We start from the raw sequence: 16826 nt of genomic DNA, 5'->3' as shown, positions 1-16826 counted from the left end.
CTGTGTTTTAGAAAATAACAGGTAATTTACTGGGAGCAGGGGAAAAAGTCTGGCGAAACAGAGGGAAGCATTATGAACTTTTTTAAAGCAAGCATTTAATTTTTAACTTTTTGTATTACTAATATTATACTCTTATGGATTTGGGGAAAGCAGGGAACATTCATTATGCTTTTTATTCAAGAGAAACTAGTATGATCTTAGGTTATAAGAAGTTGCTTTTCTCTTGGCAAATTATATTTTACTTCAGCAATGCATGAGAATCAAACATTTAACTCATTTCAGCATGCAACCATACTTGAATAAATGAATGAATTAGCACTTATTAAGTGCTTACTTCATGCAAAACACTGTATTAAACATTGAAGATATAAATAAAATAGGAAAAATAATCCTCCCTCACAGGAAGTTCACATTCTAATGAAAGAGATAGAGATAAATATGGTATATATGCAATAATGCATAATATATGCATTATATGTGTATACATAGAGATGTATATGTATATGTGTGTGCAAACACAAAATATTTTAGCAGTGAAATAGAAAGGTCCCACAGCCCTTAGAGTATAACAGCAAAACATTGTCACTTCCACTGATAATTTCATGTCTGTTTCTGATACTGAACCATTTGACAATGAAATCCTAAGTTCAAAACTAGTTGAAAAATGGTCAAAATGCTTGCTTCATTAGTTACTTTGTCTTAAGGCAATAATAATATTGAAAATGTTTATATCTACATAGGATGCCAAAAAATGTCTTTAAATGCCCATTAAACAGCCATTTAGCTGAAGAGATTTCCTAAAATCTTGGTCAATTCACTTTATCCTCTCTGATTTTCAGTTTTCTTATTTGTAAATTAAAGAAATGGAATAAATGCCCTTTAAGGTTCCTTCAAGTTCCAAGTTCAGAGAGGTTATGATCTTTGCTTTATAAATTGGCATATATATGTGATGCATAAAAATGAAGAAAGATACAATAAGCAACATTCATACTTGGGTTTATACATATATATATATATATATATATATATACATATATATATATATATATATTTTAAAATAATGTCATTTTAACATGAATTAAATATTTGAACACATTTTAAAAATCTCAAATGAACAAGTATTTATTCATTGAGCATCTCTTATATGCAAGGCTAAAAAGAAAAAGATAGTCCCTGTCTACCAAGAGCCTATAAAACATCTAAAGTGAAAGGAAACCTTTTTTTTTTGGAAATCCAAACAGAATAAACAGAAGTCAATATCACTGTGTTTTCCATTTTAAAATGATGTCTATGAATCAAAAGTTAAACAAGCATAATTGTATTTTGAATAGATTCTTCACACTAGAAGGAATGAAGGTAAGAAGGAAGGAAGAACCAAGGAAGAATGAAGGAAGAGAAAGGGAGAAGAAAGAGAAAGGAGGAAAGAAGAGAGTAAAGGAGTAAAGAAGAAAGGAAGAGAAGAATGAGGAAGAAATATTATTTAGACTATGCTTATAATAGATGGATAATTATTTTGTTTCTAATAACAAAAAGAAAGTCTATAAACTCCCTAGCAAATCAAAATAGAAATGGATCTTTGCTTTAGGCTCCAGTTCTTTGGCTTCAGATCCTGTTCACCTGCAATGATTTCAGGATGAGTAACTTTGTCACCACATCATAATGTGCTGGCAATCTGCTTGTCAACGCAAGCTCTTATCTCTCTCTGCCTGCTAATTGTTTTCCATGACAGGTTTCTGTTTACTTTCCAGTAGCTGAGCTGTGGTTTAAGTGTCTCCTGGTTCTGGATCAGGAGACAGCAACCCCCAAGAAGCTGCAGTTGCTGTTCACAGATGGCTCCAAGAGCTTCTCAGAAGCTCTAAAGCAGAAGCTTTGTTGACTTAGGCTAATTGAGCCATGGAAGGAATGTGGGTATCGCTTCAGCGTAGGCTATATTATGATTAATACATTCTCAGATAGCAGCAATGTGGGAATTTTCTGAAAGTACATCATCAGGCTCCATCACCCAAGAAAGACCCAAACAAGTCTGTGACTTATCCTTCCATTAGAGCAGAGGAAAGTCCCAGGTTTATTCAGATCAGTGCAACAGACATATCTTTAGTGTATACAGTATATGAGGCAGTCTTGTGTGGGGTTGAGGAAACGCATTACATAAAAAGCTAGAAAATAATGGTTTAGCTATCAAGTAGCTAAGTCTCAATTTCTTCAATCTGCAAATGTGGGGGGAGGAAAGTAATGATCTCTGAGGCTCTTTCCAGTCCTAGCTGTCTATGACTGTATGATTCCGTGTGCATAACACACTAATACCTGACACTAGCTCTCCCTCAAGAAACAAACAGCTTAGTAGGTCTGACATAGTATTGCTTATTTTATTTGACTTTGACTTGATTAAATTTTCATAGGATCATAGAAATAGTAAGAGACCTTAAGGTTGAAACCCCTTCAACTTACAGATGAGGTAAACCCCAGACAAGTTAAATGACTAGCCCAAGATTATATACATAGTTCATTCAAAACCATGTCATCTGACTCCAAAACAGAGACATGCTGGAGTCAGCTCAAGCTAGTGTAGAAAAGCTGATTGTAAAATTTTCAGTGTGACCATTTATGTCTCAGAAATTAGTAAATATTACAAATCAGGTCTTAATTTATTATTTCATTGATTGTCTAAACTTAATAAAGTAATAAAGAAAATATTTACATTGCAGATTAAAATTAAAGTGTGTCTTGCACTTTTTTTTTCCCCAGAAAGTTGGTTGTTAAACATTTACCAGCACAGGATTATTCCAAAGTCAGCACACTTTTCCATTGTGTGTACTTACATTGCTTATCATTCTTCAAATGAAATAATTAATATGACATTTAAATATAGAAATTTAAGGTCTTCAAACCACATGGTATCCATTTTCTCATTTGAAATACATGTTTAGTACATCTAATAATTTAAAATTCTGAAATCAAACTCGACAATTTTTCTTTGAGACAGACAATAAACAGCTAATATTTACTTCACACTCTTTGAAGTGTACATAGGCTGACTTTCATTTATTTCCTAAACTACAGAAAAGTTTTCATAATAGTTTCAATCAATATTACATTCTGATTCTGATGACTTTGGGGCCAGCCTTTTAAAATAAGAGAGAAATGAGCTCAAATACAAATGTTTAAATACAGATTAAGGTGATGTGATAGAGTAAGGCTGTTCTTGTGTAAACTACAAATCTTAATAAATCATGAAATAATCCACAGGGATGGTAAATTACATAGTAGTCTTTGCCTCAGATGCTGCATCTCCATAGCAAAGTCAACAATCTACAATGCCATTTGCTTTTAAATTCTGTACAGTATGTTTTTCAGAGACACTATATTCATACTGGTTGAATCTACTAAAAGTAAACAAAATCTGTACCAAAAAATTCTTTTAACCTTGACTGAATTATATTCTCTAAAGAGTAAAAGTTATATCCCTTTGCCCACAATCCTTTTTCATTATGATTGTTCTTGACTAAAATAAATAGTTGTTTATTGTTCAAAGCTCTGTCCTTTTATCCAAACACAGCAGTAGGGAAAACAGCCAAGAATAGAACACACCATCAGTCTAGCCCATGATTGCCTACCCTGCTTTTAAAAGAGAATTATCTGGGCTATTTGGCGGAAAATAACTGGACAAGAAAAGCCAGAGGAATGTAAATACAAAAAATGATTTTTTTTGGTGTAATTCTTTCTTACTTGTTTTTAACATACCATTTTACTATTTTTATATTTTTTTCATATTTTGACACTGAGACATATGTCTAAGTTTAAAACATCTAACTTTACCTTGCAACCCTTAATTCACATAATTGGAAGTTGTATTTTGAAGAACAACATTCCACATTACTAATTTGCACCAAAATCATTCCAGAGTGAGAAACTTGCCATTTTACTGGTAGGCTGCAACTCCTTTTTGTCTAATTCCTAGAAAGCAATTTTTTTTTTTAAATTATTTCACTTTATTTAAAAATGTTAATGCAATGACAAACCATTCTGGTATCTCTGATACATTTACTAGCTTTAAGATTCTGGGAAGTCACTTAACTTTTCCACCCCCAAGGCAACTCTCTGTGCATATAATTCAAGGTAGTTGCCACTGTTTTAGTAATTATTTCTCCCAGAATTCATCAAAAAGGAATATAGATATGCTGTTACTTAAAGTGTAATAAAAAGAACACTGGATACAGATTTTCAGAGTTGGAAGGCCTCAGTAGACATCTAATCCAACCCATTCCAGAAAAATAATCTTTTCTGTGTTGTACCTGGCAAGTAATACATCTTTGGTGTGTTCAGTCTTGTTTTACTCTTTGTGACACTATTTAGGGTTTTCTTGGCAAAGATACTGGAGATTTTCTATTTCCTTCTCCAGATTTTTTTTTAAAGAGTTTTTATTTACCAGATATATGTATGGGTAATTTCACAACATTGACAACTGCCAACTTTTTGTTCTAATTTTTCTCCTCCTTCCCCACCCTGCCCAGATGACAGGTTGACCAATACATGTTCAATATGTTAAAGTATAAATTAAAAACAATATATGTATACATGTCCAAACAGTTGTTTTGCTGTACAAAAAGAATCAGACTTTGAAATAGTGTACAATTAGCCTGGGAAGGAAATCCATAATGCAGGCAGACAAAATTAGAAGGATTGGGAATGCCATGCAATGGTTCATAGTCATCTCCAGAGTTCTTTTGCTGGGTGTAGCTGGTTCAGTTCATTACTGCTCTATTGGAACTGAGCTGGTTCATCTCATTATTGAAAATGGCTACGTCCATCAGAATTGATCATCATATAGTATTGTTGTTGAAGTATACAATGATCTCTTGGTCCTACTCATTTCACTCAGCATCAGTTCATGTAAGTCTCTCCAGGCCTTCTAGAAAGCAATTCTTAAGAGATTCAGGATATCCTTCTTGTATAGTTAGTTTTTCTTCATTGGATCTATTCAAAAATAAAATATAACAAGAAAATATTTAACATTTCTGAACAATATTAAGTAGATATTTAGATACTATAAAGATAAAACTTTATTTTTAATATAGCTGATTATCTCCAATTTAACCTGTATATATCTTATTTATATAAAATTGTTTCCATGTTGTCTCCTTATGGGCTCTAGCCAATTTTAGAAAAACATAAAAGATCATTTGTGATATAACTAACAAAAATGAATTGCCTCAAATGAAATAGTATGTCTCCTAGTAATAGATATTTACTTCTAGATACTTCCTACTGATTTCATACTTCCAGATCTTGTCTCCAGTGAAAATTGTAGTCAATTAAGTTTTAGGATCATGCATGGCAACATCTATCCTTTTAATGTTTTGGAGAAATCCAAGTTCATTAAGAATCTTTGGGTATTATGGGCCAGAACTCTGAACTTGAAAAAAGGATTCCTACAACGTGGAATTCAGTGGAATTGATGAGACAATGGTTATCTAGTTTAGCATGGTGCTTGATAATTCTCTAAGTTCAGTATGATTGATTTAATCTTACTACAAATAATGGTTCCCTAGAGATATAATGATTGGTTTATACTCAGTGTAGAGCATATAAGCTAGGAGCCTCAGCTAGATTCATTCAGAGGCAGAGAAGACAAGAGAACTGAAGGGAGGAGCTTAAGCTCTCAGAGAGGAGGAAAGATTCATTTCCACCTTCAGTCAGGCTCCTAGGGGCAGGCTCTCCTCTTGCATTTCTCCACTGAGACCAAGGCCAGTCTGAAAGTCTTTCGAGAAAGCTGCCCTGCCCCAGGAAAGAAATAATAAAGAATCTGGACTTTAATACCTGGCTACTCTCGTGGTGATTACTCTGTCTGAAAAGAAGGCTGCCCCCAAGACCTCCAGAAAACAGAACAAAGAACATTACACTTGGAATAGCCATAAAGGACTACAGGGTCTTGGAGGGTCCATAATTTTTGTCCCATAGGAGCAATTTATTTTAAAAAAATAATTTTTTACTTCATAGTGATATTGACAGAATATATTTGAGGCATACCTAAGTGAAATGGCATATTATTATTATTAATTAAATTATTTTAAATTACATTTAAATTACAATATTAAATAATTTATCCTATAGTTTACATTTTTAAAAATAGTATTCAAATCTTTAAAGCATTTCATGTGTAATCATTTAATCTTTCTAGGTCTCAGCTGTCCCATCTATAGAATAGGTTCTTGTATTAATTTTTCTCTTGTATAAAGCATTGATTCAAAAAATGGCTTCTATATCAAAACAGTATTGAGAGAATACACTTCAGGTAAGCCTGAGTGAAGTGGCAAGAATACATCTTAAGTTAAATAAAATTATTTCAGCATATATATTTTTTAAAATAATAATCAAATATTTAAAGCATCTCAAGTATAAATCCCACCCAAGCTACAAAAAGAATGTACCTAAAGAGATGTATATCTTAAAAAATAGTGGGGGTAGAGGCAGGTGGATGTGATGGACAGCGGCCATCCTCCACTGACACTCATACCATGTCAATGATTCTAGGGCAAGAAGCGTTCATTATATTACTGTAATTACATAAAAGAATTGCATCACATTGCATTAAGTATTATTCCCTTCTGGCCCTAGAATTCTGTTTCTACAAGCTATATTAAGGAATACAATAGATAGCCAAGGATTTATCTGACAATTTAGAGCTCTTGATACTCCAGAATAACCACAGGGCCATGACCCCAAATTACAACAGGGACTTTCTGTTGCAAAAAGTTGCAGGAATAAAATGCTTCAGTGTGAGTTACATTTCCTAAATGCAATTTTTCCCCATCTAGCTTAGTAATGGCATCAACTGTGCATATGTGTCTGATATCTGGTAATGTAATAGGTCCTTACCTGGATCAGAAATAATAGAACCATCCAATGTTCTCATTTGATTTGCTTTATGCTCATCTCAATTCTCTTCTTAGTGTTAGGAAATATTCATAAACTAAAACATGATAGGAAAAATAGAAAGAAAATTTGCAAAGTACCTACCACATTCTACCTGGCATTTCTCAGTGGCTTTTGTGGAAGGGAAGGCTTTAAAGAAAATTTGATCAACAAATAACTTAGCTACTCTCAGCAATACAATGATCCAAAACAATTCAGAAGGATTTATAATGAAAAATGATATCCTTCCCCAGAGAAAGAACTTATAGAGTCTGAATGCAGATCAAAGCATACTAAAAACAAAAACAAAAACAAAAACAAAACACCTTTCTTTGCTTTTCTTATTTTTGGTCTGTGTTTTCTTTTACAATGTGTCTAATATGTAAATATGTTTTGCATGTTGCACATGTATACTTTATACCAAATACCTTTTCAAAGAGGAAGAGAGGAGAAGAAGAGAGGGATAGAATTTGGAACTTATTTTTTTATTAAAAATTATAATTGTTATTACATGAAATTGGAAAAAAATAAAATATAAAAATTTGAGTTAAAAAAATGTTGATGAGAATTGTAGTCTGAGGAATAACAACTGGGAGTAACAAAATGCATGTTCCTTCTAGTTCCAGCTCAGCCACTGACTTAACATCATCTCCTTAGACAAGTCACCTCCCAAATGAGTTGTCCAGAGAAAATGCACTAACAATAAGAAAGCAACTTTGTTATTCTGGAAATAAAAGCAATAATTATATAAATTGTTAACTTATTCTTAGTCAGAGAGGTGGTGTGGCCTATGATACATATAAAATTCCTTGCAAACTGTAAAGCACTCTATAAATGTCAGTTATGTGATAATTAATAGTAGCAGCAATTTTCACCTTTGGATGTAGGAAGATCTGTGTTGATCAAATTCTGTATCTGATACCTACCATCTGTGTGACCATGGGCCAATTATTTCATCTCAAAGTGTCCCAAATAACTCTCTTAAACAAATGAGTTGCAATCTCTATTAGAGGAGGAAATTTCCACAAACTAAGACTTGCTATTCCAATGAAGTCACAGGATTAAACCCCCCAAAAAATGTTTAATTCTTAATGAAAGATTATAAAACTCATTGTTTCAAGAGACTCAAGTATGCACCTGAATCACAATCTTTTCTTGGGCCTGTCCAAATTTTTATTATGTGTTCTTTTTAAAATAGTATTTTATTTTTCTAAATACATGTAAAGGTAGCTTTCAACATTCATTTTTGTAAAAGTTTGTGTTCTATATTTTTCTCCCTCCCTTCCTTACATTCTCCCTTCCCAACTGAGCAAGCAATCTGATATAGGTTAAATATGTGCAATGGTTCTGTATTCTAAAGATCCTTTGGAATATTTTCTTAATCTTAACTCTTTCCAATTAATAACAGTAAAAAGGTAATATCAAGAATATTATTTTATTTCTTTCACATGGAATAAAAAGGAACTTAATATAATTATATTACTTTAAATGGAATACAATTTCACTTAGAAAATAATATAACAAAGAGTCAGAATTCATGTTCCATAGAAAGGTTACAGAACACATGTTAAACATAAAAGGAATAGATCAGGAGAACCCCCCAATTATCCCTATTATATCAGCATTAGTCAGACTTCATTATAAAACTGAACTCCAAAGCCAAGCTCTTCTACTCAAAAGCTTCAAAGCTTAAGATTAAATGATCATGAGAGCATAGATTTAGAGGCAAAAAGGATCAAAAAGTCTAATCTTATTTTACAAATGAAGTATTTGATGTCAAATGAGATTAAGTTGCTTGCCTCAGGTCACACAGGTATTGGAGCCAGATTTCTAACCCAGATAGGTCTTCTAACTCAAATGCCTTGATACATTTCAAAGTAGAGCCATGAAAATGACTGATACTGTAACATATATAAACTATGAAGTTTCAAAAACAGTTCTCTGAAAAAGAAATGTATAACCAACACACTTTTAAGTTTAATCTGCTTGACTAAAATTTCCTACATCACTTAAAGTTTTAGACTCAAACCCTAATTTGTATCATTTGCTGATTTGGGAAGTGTAAATCTTCACACTGAAAGTTTAATAATAGATTGGCTGGTTCCAGCACACACCTGGAAGGTGGAGGCAAAAAAAGAGATTGAGAAGGTATCATATGTGCCCAGTCCTGTAGGCTAGAGATCAAGCCACTCTAGTGACAGTCCCTGAAGAGATCTTTTCACAGGATTACCGATCTTGGGGACTGGCAAATTATTTTCTGACTCCATGTGAGAATTTATAGAAGGAAGGGAAAGAGAGCAAACTTCATTGTACTATAGAGAGCTTAATGCCTTTGAGCTTTTCAGAAAGAATCTTCTGTCTCATGGTGTTGTATATGTAAATAGGATATATCAGAGCTTTAGGTACACTAGAGGGATACAATCCCAAGGAATAGTCAAATTCATGTGCAGCAACAGCAAACAGATTAAAGTCTGAAAGAAAATACAGTGGGGCCAAAACAATCCATGTCATGTAAAACTCAGAATAAGGCATCTCTTAGGAAAAAAATAATTTTTTATCTCTCTTCTCCAATTATGGAGTCAGAACTTTTTATTAAAGAACTACATCAAATTTGGGGGCTCTTTACCTCTACTCTCCTTTCATAATTGAAAAAAAGGACATTGGGAGTAAAGTTTTCATACATAATCCAAAAAAAAAGTCAGTCAAATCATAATGTAATAATTTTGTTACCTGAAATTAAGTTATCAGTCTTGAGTAAAAGAAAATTTATGGTCAACTTGTCTTTGGAGAAAACAAATAGACTTTTCTGGGGAAAACTGCTAAGGAATGTATGTGTAATTCTAATGAAATCTTGATCATTTGAAACCCATAAACTTAGAACTGACTCAAAGTTGATTATTACTTTATGATAAAGAAATGTTCAGTCTCAGAGATCAAATATTTTTTATGGTACTTTTATATATAAACAGGATGAATATGAATTCCAAGTCATACTTATTTATTCAAACAAATCTGATAAAAACTATTTGTTGAAAAATTTAAAACTTAACTTATTTTAAAATATCACAAAATATCAGCTTTTTTTTTTTTTACCACTCTGAATAAGTAGCTTTTCTCTTTTCTTTCCTTTAGCTAGTCTTTCTTCTGCCTCATCTCAATATTCTCCATTAATGAGATTATGTAACAAGGCCAAATATAGTTATCAATCAAGTTACCATAAAGATGTGTTTCTTGTATCTGATCAAAATCAAGTTGGTCTATGTATCAAAGTGAAATGGAGAGTTAGATTTCAGATATTCATCTAAGTCACTTTTTGCTCATCTGTCATTATAGTTCTCAAATTTTCAAAACAAAATCAGTTGATTACAAGTTTAAAAACATTAAGATATGAAACCAAAGACAATTATTTTACACAGAAATACCTAATGATCTGTTCTGTAGAGTGGACCAGGAATTGAAATTGAGGCTGTGATTTCACTGATATAGAAAAGGGCTTCTTAAACTTTTTCCTACCTTCAACCCCTTTTCATCCAAAATTTTTTTACATGAATGACTATATAAGTATATATAATGGGTATACAAATTAAATATTTACTGATAAAAATCATAATTCCGTAACTCCCATATTCAGTTACAAGACCCCATAGGAAGCCATAAAATGCTGTTTAAGAAGCTGGAGTATAGAGAACTCACAGATAAGGAAAGTTTTTCTATTAATGTGGGTCAGCACTTTTCTACAATTTATAGATTTAAAGACATGCCAAGAGAACTGCAGTATTAAGTAACTTGCTCAGGGTCACTAAACCCCATACATATGAGAAGCCAGACTTAAATCTAAGTCTTTCTAGTTTTGAGGCCACATATCTATCCAATAACATGTTGATATCTTTAAATTTAAAAAAAATTTCCCATTCAAGGATCTCTAGTTGTTTTGGTGGAAAACTCACCAATACAAGTCATAGTCCCTGTTCCACTCAGTACATATATTTAATTTAAAAGTTGCTGAAGTGGAATAATTAAGTGCCCTGAGACCTACCTGTTAATAACCCCCTCAGATAACAGCTAGATGGCTTAATGGATAGAGTGCTGGGATTGCAGTCAGGAAAATCTGAGTCAAAATTTGACCATAGACCACTTACCCCTATTTGCCTCAGTTTCCTCATTTGTAAAATGAGCTGGAAAAGAAATGGCAAACCACCCCAGTATCTTTGCCAAAAAAGAAAAAAAAAATCCAAATGGGGTCATGAAGAGTCAGGCATGACATTGAACAACAACAAATAAAAAAGAATCAATCCATCACTGGACCCTTACTCAAAAATTTTCCAAGCTATTACCATTTATTAGGCATGTTCTAGTCTGACACAGCCTTTGAATAACCTAGGATCATCTTCATGACACAATGAAGTATTCACACAAATAAGAAATTATCATTTTAATGACAAATAAATAGTAAATTCTACTATACATCCTTTATCCCCAGGCTAAAAATTGGGTCAAGCCAAAATTTAGATTTCCAGTAACCACATAATCTCTGTGGTACAGGTTTTTAGTTACTGAGACCTCAGAAAGTATCCTGGTTGAAATCATTCTGTTGCCTTAATTGCTATTTAGGGAACAGAATGAAAAACACAAGGCTGTGACCACATAGCTCCATAAAGTTCACAAAACAATTTTCTTCACAATGGGGGAATTTTACTTGATGACTTTGGCCCATTTTCCAGGTTGATGATTACATCAGACTTGACCAAATTTTCATTGACCACAGAGTAGGTACCTTTACTTTTAAAATCACTCATCCAGAGTTCTTCATCATGAAAGCAGGCAAAAAGCATGAGCCCCCATGGGGAAAATATCCCCATGTTCTAAAAGCAAAATAAATAACTCAGGGGAAAAAAACTCCAGAATAAAATATATTTAATATTAGGTGGAAATCTGAAAAATTAGAAAAATCCTCCCCTCTGTTACCTTTGCTTCCAAAAGAATCATCTTATCAGCAGAACCTTCTGAAAAGCTGATGAAATCAAATGAGGTCTTCTGACTCCAAACTTGGAATGCTGTTTAGATGGTTTGATCCACAGTTTCACAAGGCAAGTCTGAAATGTAATTCACTATTCTGCTTAATACCAATACCCACAAATTTAAGTTACCATAAGAAATGTAATTTTCCCAAAAAATTGCTTTCTTTTTTGTCTCTATTTTATGCTTCATTTTGTTTCCTCACTCTCTCCATTAACAAAATAAATACACATAATAACATAAAGTCAGTATGGAATATTTTATAAATACTACAGAATAAGACACCTTATGCCAAACATTCCTGGGCAGAAAAGACCATAGCCTCTTGATATTTTCATACACAAGAAGGATTTTTGATATGATCATCTTGAGGGAACATTTCCATAAATACATGTCACAAGTTAACAGATAAAGAATAAAGAATTGCTTGGAACATGTAGAAGTTGAATGATATGTCTAGGGTCTCATAGCTAGTAAATGTCTGGCATTAAGGCTAGCTCTCCAAACACTAGTTATGCTGCCTCTATGAAATGATAGCAAAACCATCAAATTTAGAATAATTTGAACAAAAACTAGTCTTATTAAATAAAAAGTCAAAACCATATAATATTTTAAAGTAGTCATTTTATTACTTTTAGTTATTAAGAACTGAGATAAATTAGTACTAAATCAGAAAGAAATAAAATCATAATTTCACAACGACACCATAAGATAAACAAAAACAAATTTATTTTGGAACCCAGAAGTTGAAGATATACTATTAAAAAATATATCAGAACTCATGATCCTATGTGGAAGGCAAGAAAGGAACTTAATCTGGGCCATTAAGTAGGTGATTTTCCTAAGGTCACTTAAGTAATAAGGGGTAGAGATACATTTCAAACTCTGACTCTTTTCACTAAAAAGATTACTCACTGTTAATACTCTTTATATATTATGTGGCAGGTTCTTTTTAAAAATTACAGTATAAACATAATTAAATGTTTATTGAATCATATATGCCATCTCATAAATTCTGAATTCATGTATTTCAGATTAATTATTAAATAACTTGTAAATGAAGCTCATCAATGTAGATAAATCCCTAAAGCTATATTCCATATCATAATGAAGCAATCAATTTTCCACACATTTCCTGCTTGCTTTATTCAAGCTATATCTATCATTTACTGAATGTTGAGCAAAACAGACTCTTTATATGACAAAGAATATTTTCTCCCATAACAAGAGGAAAATATTTATTGGTCCCAAACTCCCTTTGTTGTCAGGAAAATTAAATTAGGCTAAAGCTGATTGAAATACAACTACTTTTTTTTCAATAACCAAATTTTGGATAAATATTACCCAAGGGAAAAGACAAATAAAATAACTGGTTCTCTGCAATCTTTCTCCAAATTTCAGGAAGACTTTTTCTTAAATTATTTTTTTTTAATTTTAGGAAAACTACAATCCATAACTAAGTTGCTAATCAGAGCTTCAACTTATAGAAAGAGACCAAATAAAATGCTTTATAAAAGAATGCAATTTGAGGAAATGACAAAATTATTAAATTTGAAACTGAAAAGTAATTTACAGATCATGAATTCCAATCCTCTTGAATTTTACATATTCTGATTCACAGGGAGAGTAAATTATTTGTCCAAGGCCACAAAGCTGATTAGTAGCAGGGCCAAGACTAAACCTTTTGGCTTGAAGTCCACTCCTTTTTCTTCTCTCCCAGACAGCCTCTTAAAACCTAAGAATGTATAATGTAAAAGGTCATCATGACATAGATTTTGAATAGAAAAACAAATAAGGAAACAAAAAACAAAAAATAATTTTACCTGCATGTCAAACTCTGACTCAGAATTTCATGTTTCTTGGGGAAAAATTATTTCCCATCACATCAGGGACTCTCCACTTTGGCTGCTTCAATAGATCTAAAGTTTCTCTGTTGAGTTGGCCAAAGAAACACTATGCATAATAGAGTCTCCTCCCTAGGGGGTCTGAATTATTTTTCTGCATATGTCTTGAACTCTGGGCAGCTAACAGAAGGCATTGAGATATTGTTAGAGAGAACAAGCATTGACCTTTTATTAATGGAGCCATGGGAGAGACAAACTAGGTAAACAGTAAGAGCTGCTGATTACCTCTGCAATGAGTAATTCATTGTATGCAAAGAAACTTGGTTCTGGAAATATTAAAAAAGGGGATCAGCAGAGATGAACAGAGGGTGAGAGTTTAGGAAAGGAAAGCAAAACAAAACATAAATATTTTGGGTTCTTTCTAGTCTTGGAGCTACGGTAGCAAGGAATTCACAGGAAAGGCCAGAAACCCTTTTGTCTGACTCCCTTTTTAGAGGCCAAAAGGTAAAACACTTGGCATGTTTTTCTTATCTTACTCCCATGCTATTTGTGCTCTCACCCATTCAAGGCTCAGAGTGTCTACAGTACATAGAGATTAAATCAATGAAACAGAACTTCATCATTTCTCATGCATGACATATCAAGGAGTTCCATTTAAATGTGGTTCCATCTGCTATGACAGAATAACAGCAAAACAATGCACCCTCTGATTCCTTTTTTTTTCTTTTTTATGCTGGCTGAGGTGGACTATTTGAAGAATCAAACTTTATGAGGAAGTGTGGACCAATGAAAAATGTAAGCATTGCATGTGGTACATAAGAGCAACATCGGTATCTCCAAGTTAGATCATGTCCTATGAGTTCTATCTACCAGTTCATCTCACCTAGGGAAACATTTTTTTTTCTTCTAGGCATTTTAAAATTACCCAGCCCAAATATGAAGCAAGTATGATACAATCCAGCTGCTGGGGAAGGATTTTCCAAATGACTTCCCAAATGAGTAGTAACTAAGGATGTGTATTAAATTTTTTTTCCATAATAAAAATTTTTCCAGAGTTTCAAAAACATTAGCAAATTGAAATCATGAAGCTGTCTACATTTGCTAGTCCAGATGTACCAATGACAGTGGAACTGGGGAATTTCAAGCTAATTTGCAAACATAATATGATCCAGTGATCCATTGGCTAACATTTGCCACATCTTGGGAAATCTTGCACTTGTTTTAGGTCAATAGAGTACAACTTGTAAAAGCAAATAGGTTGAGTAACCAATGAAAACTGAAATGGTTAGTCTAACGTTTCTTTTGTTGTCAGGGTATTTGGTTATAGTTGAATAAGTGGATCTTTAATGCTTTCCCATTTATCATTATTATATTATAAGTTGTAGTAGTTAGGAAAGTATCTGTATACCTGAGAGAACGACATATACTCCAAACTTAGAGACAAGATCAGAAAATGTCAACCTCTAAGTAGAGCTTATAAGAATCCATGTTCCACATATAGGATTTGATATATCAATAAGATTTTCAGCAATTATATGCCTGCCAGTGTGAATTAGAGATACTTAACTGTTTAAAGAGAATCAGGCAATAGTCAACTGAAAATTTAATCAATTAAACTTGTAATGTAAACATGGGAAATGCAGTATGTTATGAGAGTAACTTGAAATAGAAAAGGATGATGCCATAATGGCAAAGACAAAAAGGAAGGTAATGTTCTCTGTGCTTTTTTTAGGGTTATTTTTTTATTATAGCTTTTTATATACAAGATATAAGCATGGGTAATTTTACAGCATTGACAATTGCCAAGCCTTTTGTTCCAATTTTTCCCCTCCTTCCCCCTATTCTCTCCCCCATATGGCAGGTTGACCAATGCATGTTACATATGTTAAAGTATAAATTAAATACAATATATGTATACATGTCCAAACAGTTGTTTTTTCTGTACGAAAAGAATCAGACTTTGAAATAGTGTACAATTAACCTGTGAAAGAAATCAAAAATGCAGGCAGAAAAAATAGGGGGATTGGGAATTCTATGTAGTGGTTCATAGTGAACTCCCAGAGTTCTTTCGCTGGGTGTAGCTGGTTCAGTTCATTACTGCTCTATTGGAACTGATTTGGTTCATTTCATTGTTGAAGATGGCCACATCCAGTAGAATTGATCATCATATTGTTGTTGAAGTATATAATGATCTCCTGGTCCTGCTCATTTCACTCAGCATCAGTTCATGTCTCTCCAGGCCTTTTTGAAATCATCCTGTTAGTCATTTCTTACAGAACAATAATATTCCATAATATTCATATACCACAGTTTATTCAACCATTCTCCAATTGATGGGCATCCACTCAGTTTCCAGTTTCTGTGTGCTTTTTTTTTTTTTTTCTAAGAGAAATTGTACTGAGGAAGGAATACTTTTAATATGATTGTCTGGCCAATTTGACAAACATATAAAAGCCATGGACCTGGATTCAAAACCTGGCTTTGACATTTACTAGCTGTGTTACCTTCTACCCATTATACCATGTCTTTGAGCTGCTTCTTATTTGTGGAAAGAGAAAACTAAGATTTGCCCTTCCTAGATCATAGAGTTGGCATGAGACTCAAATTGCTAGTCCTAATAGGAAAAAAGGTAACTTATTTTACTACAATATCATAGTTAATAAAAACTTCCCAGAAGACCATCTAATTCTCTTTACTATAATTCCACACTGATGAAGCAACCTTTTAATTTTAATTCATCTCCCATTAAGCCCTATTTGCAATAAGTATTTAATTAGATCCATTTATTTCCTTTGTGGGTTCTCATAATTCAGTATTTCAAGAATATGTGCTTTCTTCAATATGCATATTTGCTAGACTGATAATAATTCAAACCCTTTGGTAGGTGGTATTTAAGAGCTATTGTGACTTTAAAAATGTGTCACCCAGCAGACAGTCTGGTGACAAGCCTCTCTGCTAAGTTGGTCATCAATCACTCAATATAATTAATTGTATCAATTATATATCAATATGTCAATTAATCAATAACTATATATTGAATATCTATTATGTGCC

The 16826-nt window shown here is 32.8% G+C and overlaps 2 long non-coding RNA genes across 2 annotated transcripts in view; one reads left to right on the top strand and one right to left on the bottom strand.

Annotated features, from left to right (window-relative positions):
• LOC141563392 (uncharacterized) overlaps positions 1 to 2494 on the top strand; it is a 49549-nt gene extending 47055 nt beyond the window's left edge. Inside the window, exon 4 of the long non-coding RNA XR_012488410.1 lies at positions 1332 to 2494. This is a non-coding gene — a long non-coding RNA (uncharacterized LOC141563392). The remainder of the gene's footprint in view (positions 1 to 1331) is intronic.
• A 1631-nt stretch (positions 2495 to 4125) lies between these two features.
• LOC141563393 (uncharacterized) lies at positions 4126 to 14096 on the bottom strand. The gene is made up of 3 exons (XR_012488411.1): positions 13752 to 14096; positions 11878 to 12005; positions 4126 to 4974 (listed from the first exon to the last, which is right to left on the bottom strand). It is a non-coding gene; the product is annotated as an uncharacterized LOC141563393 (long non-coding RNA).
• Between the last annotated feature and the right edge of the window lie 2730 nt (positions 14097 to 16826).

Source organism: Sminthopsis crassicaudata, chromosome 3 (assembly GCF_048593235.1).
Source record: "Sminthopsis crassicaudata isolate SCR6 chromosome 3, ASM4859323v1, whole genome shotgun sequence".
Taxonomy (NCBI): Eukaryota; Metazoa; Chordata; class Mammalia; order Dasyuromorphia; family Dasyuridae; genus Sminthopsis; species Sminthopsis crassicaudata.
This window is presented reverse-complemented; position numbering and strand designations above follow the sequence as displayed.